A 12,613-nucleotide genomic window follows, 5' to 3' on the forward strand; every position below is an offset into this window, starting at 1 on the left:
TATCTTAAAGTGCAGAGCGAAGTTAGAACTAAAAAGGAAATTATTCCAAGTATCTGGGGGACTTCAACTCCTCCACCCCCATCCCAACTCTTAAAAGCAAAGCTTTAAAGTACTTTTTTGAGGCATTCATAACTAAAACAAATCAATACGCATCAATAAAATTTCCCATTCTTTAGACCTTGTTAAAAACTAAATAAAAAAACAGTTAACTTGCAGCCCCTCCCACTGGGACTGCAGGGAAGTAAGTCGTCCCTAAAGACATAGTTATTAGATTTTTCGATTATTTTGAATAAAATGGCTATCTCAGAATTTTGATCCAGTGACTTTTGGGAAAAAATGAGCGTGAGAGGGGGCCTAGGTGCCCTCCAATTTTTCGGTCACTTAAAAAGGGCACTTGAACTTTTAATTTCCGTTAGAATGAGCCCTTTCATGACATTCTAGAACCAATCAGTCGATACGATCACCCCTGGGGAAAAAAACAAACAACCAAACAAAAAAACAAATAAACAAGCATCCGTGATCTGTCTTCTGGCAAAAAATGCAAAATTCCACATTTTTGTAGATAGGAGCTTGCAACTTCTACAATAAGGTTCTCTAATACGCTGAATCTGATGGTGTGATTTTCGTTAAGATTGTATGACTTTTAGGGGGTGTTTCGTCCTATTGTCTAAAATTTGGCAAACTTTCTCTGACTCGTAACTTTTGATGAGTATAACTGATTTTGATGAAACTTATATATTTAAAATCAGCATTAAAATGCGATTCTTTTGATGTAACTATTGGTATCAAAATATCATTTTTTAGAGTTTCGGTTACTATTGAGCCGGGTCGCTCCTTATTACAGTTCGTTACCACGAACTGTTTGAAAATCTTTTCTTAACCCATTTCAATTACCCTTGTGTTTGACCGGTTATTCTTAAATTATTAAGGGGGAAAATTTAAACTTTATTTTAGTGAGAGAGAGGGAAACTGAAAACAGGAAGCACTCATCATATACGGAATAATTTTTGTTTGTTTCAGCTTTGAAGTGTCTCTTTACTTTCGTTTGAAAATACTTATTTCTGTCACACAGAAATCAAATGAAAAAACAAGATTTTTCAACTGAAAGTAAGGGGCAATACTAAAAATTAACACGAACTAATATTATTACTTATATGAAGGGAATTGCATCCTCCTCAACACCTCTCTCTTTATGCTAAAGTTTTAAAGTACTTTTTAAAAAGCTTCTTATTCCTTTAACTGAACGACCCTTGTGTTTCAGGGGTCGTTCTTAAAGAATTGGGACAAAATTCAAACTTTAGCGTAAAAATCGAGGTATTGAGGAGGGTGCAGTCCCTTCATATAAATAATGATTTCAGTTCGTTTTAAGTTTTAATGTTGCTCCTTACTTTCAGTTGAAAAAGATTGTTTTTTAATTCAATTTTTGACTGTTCTTTAAATAACGCCAGGATATCTGGCCCCAAGTCCACGGAGAAATTCCCCTCCCCATGGGAATCTCCTCTAGACAACTCAATCCCGGTGGAAATTTACCCCGGACAATTTTCTTATAAACCCCACGCATAAAATTGAGACGCAAAAGAGAAAACAAGAAATATAAAAAGAATAGAGTATAGGAAATCTGGCAAATTTCCCAAGTGTACAATTTGCCCTGACAAGTTCCCCCATGGAAAAATCCATCCCCATGGAAAAACACCCAGCAGAATACCCTCCCCCGTTGAAATTGCATACATACTTTCCAATAACAAATAATCTACGTAAACAATGGACAAATTTTATAACTTAAAGACCTTTCTCCTGGGGCTGCGGGGGTCATGCTATATCCAAAGGCATAGTTATTGGTCCTTTCAACTACGATGAAATCAACGGCTATCTAAAATTTTGATAGGATGATTTTGAAAAACAGGGGTGAGGGGGCCTAGTTGCCCTCCAGTCTTTTTGTTCACTTAAAAAGAGCACTAGAACCTTTAATTTCCATTCAAAAGATTCCTCTCACGATATTCTAGGACTATTTGGTCAATACGATCACCCTGGGAAGAAAAAAAAAATAAGAGTAAACCCGCATCCGAGATCTTTTTACTGGCAAAAAAATAAAAAATTCTATATTTTTTCAGATAGGAGCTTGAAACGTCAAAAATAGAATTTTTTGATACACTGAATCTGATGGTGTGACCTTCTTTAAGATTATGTAAACTTTAAGGGGTGCTTCTCCCCCTTTTTCTAAAACCAGGCAAATTTTCTCAGGCTCTTAGTCTTTAATGGTTTTAAACTTGAGAAAACTTATATACAGTGTTGCCAGATCGGACGGAGAGGATTATGTTTCCTTGAGCCCAAAATTATGCTTTTTTTGGAAAGATTTATGCTACGCTTCTAAATTTTCCCAGGTTTCACGAAAAAGTTGATCAGTTAAGACAAGTCGAATTCTGTCTTATCTTAATAAAGGTTCTGAATAGAATATAATCTGGTAATAATAGCCTAATAGTTTATTTTTAACCCGCTAAGGGAACAAAAGTGGGGTATAAACAAAAGAGGCAAAGAAAAAGATAAAATAGCATAGAAAATAAGTAAAAATGCTTTTTTTAAGTCCAGGGGAAGGATCTTGGTTCACAATTTGGTTCACGTTTTCGTCTTTTTTCGCAAGTCGTCTTTCTTTTCGAAGCGGTTCGCGGCATTTGAAAAACATAGTGTCTTACATCATCATCAAAATTTTACTACAGATACATTAAAAAAGAAGGAAAAAATGCGGTTCATATTCAATGATCGTCTTCATCTTTGCTTTTGGATTCTAGTTCTTGACCAGGGGGTGGGGTGGCTACGTAGAGGTTCTCGGAATTGTGGAGCTTGGTCTGATTGTCTTTAGGGACATATTTGTAGCAAACTGTATCTTTTGTTCTTGGTCACGATTTTGTGACCAGCACGGCTTCAATACTTTCTTTCTTCTACCTATTCCGCTTTTTTGTCTTGACATTACTGATCCAAGAAAAAATTCTTTCTGAGTCTGTGTTCGAATTTGGTAGGGAGATCACCCTCTCGGCGAGTTCTGCCAGATCTGGAAAAACTCTTTCGTCGGTAAAGTGTCTCATTCGCGTATTTTTCTCCACATCAAGTCTGTAGTAATTTTGCTCATTTTGGAGTTGGACTGGAAATGGATTAGAGAAGTTCGGTGATGGACATGTCATGGCATTTAGTGGTCACCCTTCCGTCCACCGCGCTGGTGTAGGACTTCTGATGTCGCCACTTGCACACAAAGCAATGACAAACTGGAACCCAGTTTACGAACGTATAATGACTGCTCGCTTCGTATCAAATCACACAAAAATGACCATCATCGCATGCTACGCTCCAACTAACGAAGCTGATGAAGAGGAGAAAGATGCTTTCTATAACATGCTACACTCGGTCACCGAAGACGTTCCCAGGCATGATGTACTCTGCGTGGTTGGCGATCTAAATGCTAAAGTTGGTGCAGACCGCCAGTACTGCCCTGAAGTTCTGGGCCCACATGGCATGGGAGAGATAAATGAGAATGGCAACTCCTAATCGATTATGCACTAAGCCACGATTTGATAATAGGTGGTAGTATGTTCGACCATAAAACGATTCACAAGTACACATGGGTGTCCCCCGAAGACTGAACTAAGAATCAAATCGACCATTTCCTCATGTCAAGACGTTGGAGAAGTAGCGTATGTGACGTGAGGGGTTTTTGAGGAGCGGATGCTAATTCAGATCACATCCTGATGATAGCCGAAGTAAGAATCAAACTGAAAGCTCAGAAGCGGAAAACTAATACTGCAACACATAAGCAATTTGACACCGATAAGCTGAAAGATCCTGACATCCGCAAAAACGTCTGCATATCTCTACATAACGGATTTGAAGCGTTAAATCTGCTCGACGAAACCAATGACTTTGATGTTGAGAATACATGGACCTCAGTCAAGAGTGTGTACCATGACGTTGCGGAGGCCAGCCTTGGCTTCAAGAAAAGAAAGAAAGAAGAATGGATATCGGATGACACCTGGAAATACATCAGTAAACGCAAGGAGACCCGAACGCTTATCCTGAATACGTCGAGCCCAGAGCAAAAAGCCCAATTACAGCTCCGCTACAAAGAAGAGGATAAAGCGGTGAAAAAAAGTGCCAGGAAAGACAAAAGAATTGCCATTGAGAGAAAAGCAGCGCTTGCAGAAGAAGCTGCAAAGAAAGGAGACTCAAAAATGGTTTATCGACTAACAAACGAGATAGTTGGAAAGAAAACAAATCGTACATCCCTTGTAAAAGATGAAAATGGAGACGTTATTTCGGATCCACAGAAAGCTGACGAGAGATGGGCTTCACATTTCGAGAAAGTCTTAAATAGGCCCAGACCTGATGATCCAGAAACAGTACCGGATACGCCATTTTTAAAAATTGACGTAAGGGCTGACCCACCCAGCACGGAAGAAGTGACGACAGATGTGAAAAAGCTGAAAAATGGACGTGCACCTGGAGTCGATGGGATCACGGCAGAGATGCTGAAAGCATCCCTTCGAGCCTCATATTCGTATGGACTGCTCTTCTAGTGGCCATCTGGAACAACGAAAAAGTCCCAAAAGATTGGACCAGAGGTATACTGTTCAAACTCTTCAAGAAAGGCGATGCACAAATTTGTGACAATTGGAGGGGCATCAATTTGACGTCTGTGCCTAGTAAAATACTAGCCTCAGTAATACTACAACGCCTAAGAGCAGCCCTAGACTCACATCTCAGGGAAGAGCAACATGGGTTCCGACCTGGTAGGTCTTGCTCTGATCTTATTTTCATTCTTGGACTGATGGTGGAAGAGTCCAGAGAATGGAACAAAAAGCTGTACCTGCTCTTCATTGATTTTGAAAACGCGTTCGATTATGTTGCCCGAGACACTTTATGGAAGATTTGAAATTACGGAGTACCTGATAAAATAATCAAAATGATAATCGCACTATATGAGGATAGTGAATGCTGTGTACGCACAGAAAATGGGGACACGCGTTTCTTCAAGATAATGTCTGGCGTCAAACAAGGGTGTGTCCTATCCCCGTTTCTGTTTGTCATTGTAATGGACTATATTCTACGGCAGTCTTCAGGCATTGGAGTGAAGATTAGCAGCCGACAGATCTCTGATCTGGACTTCGCAGATGACGTTGTTCTTCTTAAAGAAGCGAAACTGCGACTGCAGCTGCTACTCGATGCCATAGACGAAAAGGCCGAGAAAATGGGACTTGCAGTAAATGTCAGTAAAACAAAGAGTATGGCCACATCGGACTCCCCACTCATATTAAAATGCAAAAATAAAACTATTGAGCAGGTCAAGGAATTTAAATATCTCGGGAGTTGGATCGAATACGATGGTGAAATAGCCAACTAAATCAAGAGGAAAATTGGACAAGCGACATCGGCTTTTAGCAAGTTGAAACCAGTCTGGCGCAGTAGTAAATACTCTATGCGCTTGAAGCTCCGCTTCCTGAATAGCAATTTGATGTCCATCCTCCTCTATGCTAGTGAATACTGGAAACTAAACACCCAGCTAGAGAAACGTGTCCTAGCCTTTGAAAACATGTGTCTTAGGAGAATTCTGAACATATCGTGGCAGGAAAAGGTCACCAACATAGAAGTTCGCCGACGAACCGGTCAGCCATTAGTTACTGACCTTCTGAAACGTAGGAGATGGTCATACCTTGGCCACGTCCTCCGTATGCCAGAGGATCGACTCCCGAATACAGTATATGATTGGCGTCCCGAGGGGAGGCGAAAAAGAGGTCGACCAAGACACACCTTACGACGACAGTAAGACCGAGACCTGAGAAATGCGGAGTTGTCTCTTCAACCACAGTGGGAGGACGTCACGGCTGCAGCTAAGCTCTGAGATGTCTGGCGAGGTTTCGTAGACGCCCTATGAGCCACCCCTGGCTCTGGAGGATCTAAGGTCTAAGGTAAGGTCGGAGTCACTAAAAGCATATGGCAGCTTGCGCCACTGGGAGTCAATATCTGTGATTTTTGGCATGAGACTTGGAAATCGGTTCACTACGACACCTAGTGACCTAGTAATTTTGGTAGATTAGAAAGCAATATCTGATCAGCATAAGCTTTTCACAAAAACTTCTAGAGTTTCGGCGATAGTTTGGTGTCTAGCTGGTTTCAGCTGGTGTGTAATAGCTATCAACCAATTCTTGAACCTTGAATATATTGCCTATGTTTGAAAGGGCTAGGCCTAATTGCACAGCAAAATTCTCTCACCGTTCATCACCAACAACAACAACATGAAACCCCTCAAAATCTCAAAATTTCATCAAACAGTCATCTTCACCATTCTAATCCAACCAATCACCACATGTCTTTAAATTCAAATACCTTGTGTGCGCCTTTCTTTGCCATAGACCATAGACCAAAGGATCAGAACAAAAAAATACCAGATGGTTCGTAGCCTGTCTCTGTGCCGAAAATTTTACTTTAGTTTGGTCGAAAAATTCGATAAACCATCTTTGGTGTTCGTTTATTGATGTGAAGTTATGAGTTGTTCTACATTGTCTTAGATTATGCTACAATTATGCTATCTTAAGGAGGATTATGCTTGGATGCTTTTGGTTTCTAATTATGCTACGTTCTGCATAATTATGCTACATCTGGTAACACTGCTTATATATTTGAAATCAGCATAATAAGCCAATTCTTTTGATATATTTATTGGTATAAAATTCCCTTTTTTTGCAGTTTCGGTTACTATTAAGCAGGGTCACTTCCTACTGAAAGTTCACTTCCTACTGAAAATTCATTACTACGAATTGTTTCTTTATACTTCAAAGACTGCATATATCTCATGTGAAAATAAAAAGCAAACTAAAGTGCAATTAACTTAATTTCAAAGCCATAGGGAACAGTATAAACTCAAGGAATTTCATTCCCGAATTCTCACAAATATCATCTCTTTTTTTAACATTTCACTTATCCATTGAGAATGGATTGAAAAAAACGCATTTCCATTATTGACAAATAATAATAATGATTTCCAGCGTTATTCAATTGGGATTACTGAAAATTTAAATAAATAATCCATTTAATACTTTAGGCCCGACAGTTAAAGCTCCGCGTGAGTTGGTACTATCGCCTGTATTAGAAAAATGAAGAGATATCAATGGCGTTCTAGTAAGGATTAAAGTCCATTTTGATAAAATAAATATTCGCTAAAATTTAAATTTAATGTTTGCATTTCATGCATTTACCAACGTTCCATTTTTGAAGGTTTTAAGTAAAAGTGATATAAAGTGTATCCGCCTGTCCTTTTTCCGCTGGGTAAATATTTTCTTGAAATTTGACTATGGTTCAGAAAAAGGTATATTATCCAAAAATATGGATATTTGGTATTTCTGTTTAAAATGGTCAAAACGTACGATCCATTTCTTAGACAATCCAGAGAAAATAGAATAGATTTTCCCCTTTAAATGTCTTTTTTGATGGATAAATAATTTTGCGCTAGTGTTTTATGTTTTATAAGTGTTTTAGTTCAAGGAGGCACACTCGTGCCTCTATAAAGAGGCGACACACGACAATGTTAAGCGATCTTCGGTTCCAGTGGTCGCTGGAAGTGGTTTCGGTTCCAGAGGGCCCAGGAGCTTATCCGCGAAATTTCAGCTTGATCCGATAACTCCTTCCCTGTTTTCCAGAAACCACGCATAGCCACTTAAAATTCATTTACTTTTTTTTCCTAGACGCCTACAGGTCACATCCGACATCGGATCTGGGTGTACGAAGACTCATTCGATGCGGAATTCTCCGAGTAAGTGCCCATGAAAGTTTCGTAGGAAAATCTTAACCCCCCGAAAGTTTCGACCCTCCAACCCCCCCACCCCTTTTAACGTTGTCCGATCGGGCTGAAATTCACAAGTTAAGGTCCCCTACGGCCCAGGAGCTTATCCGCGAAATTTCAGCTTGATCCGATAACTCCTTCCCTGTTTTCCAGAAACCACCCATTAGCTATTTAATTAACGGATTTCTCTCCATAAGAGCCCATGTTAATTTGAAATTTTTAAAAGCTATTGAGAAGTTATATTTATACACATGCAAGTTATTAGCTCAGTTGGTAGAGCGTGAGACTTTTAATCCTCGGGTCAAGGGTTCAAGTCCCTTACGGGCGGTTTTTTTTTCACAACATCAAAAAAATTTTGATAACACCTGGACAGCTTATCATTTGAGAGATAACAGAATATTAGCTTCTTATGAGCAAAAGAAACATTTCGGTCATTCTATCTATTTTTTTCTATTTTATACAATGATTTAAAAGCGGGGGGGGCGGCAGCCACCCAAGTTCCTCTCCTAATTCCTGTACGAGGAGTACAGGAATTATTAAATTACATCCACCATGGATTGTAGAAAAACGTACAGAAATAATATGAAAAAAACTTAGTTTTCTTAAAGAGTTAAAGAGGCTGCGTCCCAAAGTCGAACCTTAAAACGTACAGGAATTAGAAGAAGCAGTTGGGGGGCTGCCGCCCCCCAAACCCCCAGCTTTTAAAGACTCTTTTGTACAGGTTTATTTGGGGGGGACTTCATTGTTACTAATTACTAGTTTCGGCGCAATGGTTCTCCTGTCCTCTTGTGTTTAACAGTTTTCGAAGTTATTCCATTATTCATTCATTTCAATTTTTTGTTAATTAAACGAGGGCCTTTCCGAAGCCAAGAGCTGGGGGTTAGCAAAAAAACAAAAAACCTGTACAAAAGAGTCTTTAAAAGCTGGGGGTTTGGGGGGCGGCAGCCCCCCAACTGCCTCTTCTAATTCCTGTACGTTTTAAGGTTCGACTTTGGGACGCAGCCTCTATAACTCTTTAAGAAAACGAAGTTTTTTTCATATTATTTTATTATTTACAATGATGCTATTAGACTATTATGCTATCATTATCAGCTATTTATTATATTTTCATGAACTATTATAAGTGTTATGAGTTATTTCATGTCGTCCTATTCGTCAGAAGTATTATTTTGTAGTGTTTAGCTTTCCTTTTGATTATTTCAAATACTCCTATGTGTACATTCATATATGTATTAAATGAAAAAACAAATTTTTAGCTAAAAGTAAGGTGCGGCATTGAAACTCAAAACGAACCGATGTTACTCCGTACATGAAAGGTTGCCCATCCTCAATGCAGAACTCTTTACGCTAAAGCTGATTGTACTTCTTAAAAAGCTTCCTATTCTCAATTAAATTATCCTTGTGTTTCAGTAGCCGTTCTTAAGAAATTAGGACAAATAGTCAGACTTTAGCACCTAGAGCAAGGTATTGAGGAGGGGCAACCCTTAATATACGGAATAATTTCAGTTCGTTTTGAGTTCTAAAGTTGCTCCTTACTTTCAGTTAAGGAACTTGTTTTTTATTTATTTTCTGACTGTTTTTTAAATAACACCGGTAAATCTGGCTTACCCTCCACGAAATATATCCCCATCCCCCCACACCTCGTCAAATTCCCTCCAGATAATTCCGTCCTCGTTGAAAATCTTCCTCGTGTAATTTTTTTGCGGAGGATTCAGCCTGAAAAATTCTTTTTTGTATACTTTTATCTGAACAAGACTTTAATTTCTAATCGGAAAATTGGTTTTTATACGGAAGGGAAATACCCATTCCGTGGAAATTTTTTCCCGGAAATCAAACCACGCGAAAAATAGCCCCCGTATAATTCTCTCGGAATATCCCTACATGAAAAACTGAGTTACCAAAGAGAATGTAAGACATCTAAAAACAATTTTGTATAGATATTCTGTCAAACCCCCCGTGTAATATTCCCCTTGCATAATTCACAGCTGCATATTTTTTCTCCCCAAAAAAGATTCCCAAAAACAGCAAAATTCCACATTTTTGTGTATGGGAGCTTGAAACCTCTACAGCAAGGTTCTCTAGAACGCTGAACCTAATGGCGAGATTTTCATACCGTTTTTTTTTTAAATGTAGGGGGTATTTACCCTTATTTCAAAAATCGGGTAATTTTTCTCAGGCTTGCAACTTATGATGTTTAACATCAAATTTGTTTGGAATCACAATAATAAGCTGATTCTTTTGATGTATCTATTGATATCAAAATTCCTCACAGTTTCGATTACTTTTGACAAGGGTCACTCCTTACTTACAGTTCATTACCACGAACTGTTTAACGGAGGGAATTAATAAATTATTGTTACTATTATTATTAAAGTTGTTTCCTCGGAACTGCTTAAAAAAGTCACTCATTCGCCAGCTACTACTTTTCCAGATTCCACCCTCTGGAACCCTGGGGTGTCCAGAAGAGGATATATATCTCTTCATGAACCAGCATGTGCCTGGGTTATTGAAAAAAAAAAAAACGCATTTCCATTGAAATCGAGAACTTGAGAAAGTGATGACAGGAAAAGTTGGGGACATGGTCTTCAAACGTATTGAATAATAGAAAACATATTTTTTCAACTGAAATTAATGGATAACATTAAAACTTAAAAGTAACAGTCCATATATGAGGGGGGAATGCCCCTTCTTAAGCCGTCACTTTTTACGGCTAAGTCTTGCAGTATTTTATAAAAGCGTTTTATTTCTAAGTAAACAACCCTTCTGTCTCAAAGACTGTCCTTAAGGAATTTTACACGGAAAGTAGATCCGATTTTCCACCCTAATGGAAAAGTTATTCCACGTTTGATTCTCCATGGAGAATTTCTCCCGAGGAGAAATTTCCCCTTGGAAAATTTTCTTGCAGAAGTCCTAACCCCCAACGGAAAATCCCTCAAATAATTCCATCCTCGCTAGAAATTCCTGCTAAACAATTCCCCCAGAACAATCTCCAAACGTAAAATTGACTTGGCAAAGGGAAAATAGGACAAATGAAAAGAATTTCGTATAGGAATTCAAGAAAATTTCCCCCGTGCCAAATCTACTCTTTTAAGTTCACCCCTGAAGCTTTCTTCCGCATGAAAACTCTACCTGTGGAAATTCTCCCCCCCCACCGATGAAATCCCTCTAAAAAATGTCATTATACATCCCATTAACAAATGCTATGTATAAACAATTTGCAGATTTCATTATTAACAACCCTATCCCCAGAAGTTGCTAGTGGTCATAGCATCTGCAGAGGTATAGATGTTGAATCTTATAACTATTCTGAACAAAATGGCTGGCTCAAAAATTTTGCTAGGTAATTTAGGGGGAGGACATAGGAGGGAGCTAGCTGCCCTTCAATATTTTTGGTCACTTAAAAGAGGCTCTAAAACTTTGAATGTCTGGTTGAATGAACCATTTCCCCATCTTATAGGACCATTGGTTGTATGTGATTACTCCTTGAGAAAAAAAAAGAAAGGAAAAAAAAACAAATACTGTTTGTAAATAATGGGCAAATTTAATAATTCAGAACCCTTTCCCAAAAAGCTGTTAGGGGTCATGTCACCGGCACGGTGACCAGATTTGTGCATAAGAATCCTGTCTAAATCAATGTGAAAATACTTTGATACACTCTCATGGTCAATACACCCCTATTTAGGAGCCCTTTAGTTCAATCAGTATAAAACGATTAGCAGTCATTAAAAAATAAAAATATTTAAGCAGAAAATAAATCAATGGAAAGACAGAGCGATTAAAATAAAACAAACAACAAATAAAAGAAGTAAAATGTTGAGTTTGAAAAAGTAGATAAAGCAAGAGCTGTGGTAACACAATTTAGCCATAGAGCCATTCATTGCTGCTGATGAAGGAAAACTGAAATTTTGGATGGTGTAAAAAATGGAGCGGTTATCAATTTGCTTCTTAAGATACGTTCAGGAACGCACAAACTGGCTTGAATTACGAAATCAAAGATTTCGTAATTTCCACTGAACTCCCTAGTAAATTTCAATTAATTCATATTGTTTTTAAATTTCGTACCATCACCCTCGGAGAAGTTTCCTGGGTTTATATTTATCCTTATCAAGTACACGCACATTATTTAACATTGTAATATTTCTTTTGGACTGCAAGGTATTTTTCATTCAGTTAGAAAAAAACCTTAACTTTATGCTAGGTCCTTTTATTATTCATAATCATATTTTATTCATAAAATATTTGAGACGCTCCAATATTTATTGGCGGTAAAAAAGACTCACAATAATAATAAAACAGGCCACAAACCGTGTAATGGAATTCGCTCCAATAAAAATTCATGAGTTAACAAAAGCATAATTCCATGAACATAACTACTGTATAAAACTGAAGCTTTCAGAATATTTGTGTGTTGTACTGTGCTGTAGAGGCCGATCAGGAAAATCAGGAATTTTATTCAAATGGCTTGGTTCATAATCTGGATTTTCAGATCTAAAGCAAGACCGACCTAAACACAAACGGCATTGAGTTAATCGGTAAATCATTCGAAAATTATCTTTATCCCGTCAGGAGGTCGCCAGAAAAATACTCAACTAATGTTTGATTAAGTGATTGATACATAGACTTATTTAGAGACTGAAAAAAAAACCAACTCAAAGTAGGGAGCAACACTGAAATTTTAAAACAAACAGAAATTACCCCGTATGTGAGGAGGGCTTCTCTTTTTTTATCCCTCACTCTATTCGCTAAAGGCTTGAAGTTCTTTAAAAACATTTTTCTTTGAAATACAGCGGT

At 38.0% G+C, this 12,613-nt stretch overlaps 1 long non-coding RNA gene across 1 annotated transcript in view; it reads right to left on the minus strand.

Annotated features, from left to right (window-relative positions):
- LOC136033981 (uncharacterized) overlaps positions 1-12,143 on the minus strand; it is a 74,185-nt gene extending 62,042 nt beyond the window's left edge. Inside the window, exon 1 of the long non-coding RNA XR_010619075.1 lies at positions 12,128-12,143. This is a non-coding gene — a long non-coding RNA (uncharacterized LOC136033981). The remainder of the gene's footprint in view (positions 1-12,127) is intronic.
- Positions 12,144-12,613: the final 470 nt, after the last annotated feature.

This window comes from Artemia franciscana, chromosome 12 (genome assembly GCF_032884065.1).
Source record: "Artemia franciscana chromosome 12, ASM3288406v1, whole genome shotgun sequence".
In the NCBI taxonomy this organism is placed as follows: Eukaryota; Metazoa; Arthropoda; class Branchiopoda; order Anostraca; family Artemiidae; genus Artemia; species Artemia franciscana.